Raw genomic sequence first — 709 nt, 5'->3', positions numbered from 1 at the left:
AATATATATAGTCATCATTGCCAGACTTAATATGAGATGTTAAATGTTCTATCCAGTTTTCCTTCCTGGATAAGTTTTTCTTTCCTATCCATGTCAGTTTTGAAAACATAATACCAGAAGAAGAGGGGCCCAATTCTACATAGAGCTTCCAGGAGTGAGTTTTTAGGAGTGGGTCTGAAATTAGGATAGACATTTGCTGATCTTGCATAGGTCCAACTAATCAAGGCAGGATCTTCGATGAGCGGTGGTTAGGGTCATTGTACTGGAGCAGGTACTTCTGCTGAAACTGGACTCTTATGGCCAGCTGCTTAGCTTGTGCCCTCCCGGTTTCCAGGGACGTGTCATATAGTTGGCCAGGTCAAGCATCGAGGGCAGAGTGGCCAGGCGTGACGGAGTATACTTTGGGAACGACATCTTGGTGACCTAGCACACAACTGCCAGTATTTGGTTTTCTGTACCTGCCTTAGTTTGCTAAGTGTAATAGCCTCCAGCTCTCTCTATGTTTTCACCAAAGACGTGATCTTCTTGTTCTTTTTCATGGCTGCATGGTATTCGATGGTGTATGTGTACCACATTTTCTTTGTCTGGTCTGTCATTGAGGGGCATTTATGTTGATCCCGTGTCTTTGCTCTTGTGAATAGCACTGCATTGAACATTTGTGTGTCTGTGTCTTTATGGTAGAATGATCTATTTATTTATTCATTTTTTG

At 42.6% G+C, this 709-nt stretch overlaps 1 pseudogene; it reads right to left on the bottom strand.

Annotated features, from left to right (window-relative positions):
- Nucleotides 1-26: 26 nt before the first annotated feature.
- On the bottom strand, nt 27-414 carry LOC105549668 (annotated as a pseudogene).
- Nucleotides 415-709: the final 295 nt, after the last annotated feature.

The sequence above is a fragment of the Mandrillus leucophaeus genome, unplaced genomic scaffold, assembly GCF_000951045.1.
Source record: "Mandrillus leucophaeus isolate KB7577 unplaced genomic scaffold, Mleu.le_1.0 Scaffold451, whole genome shotgun sequence".
NCBI lineage: Eukaryota > Metazoa > Chordata > Mammalia > Primates > Cercopithecidae > Mandrillus > Mandrillus leucophaeus.
The sequence above is the reverse complement of the archived record's forward strand: the minus strand, read 5'-3'. Positions and strand labels throughout refer to the sequence as shown.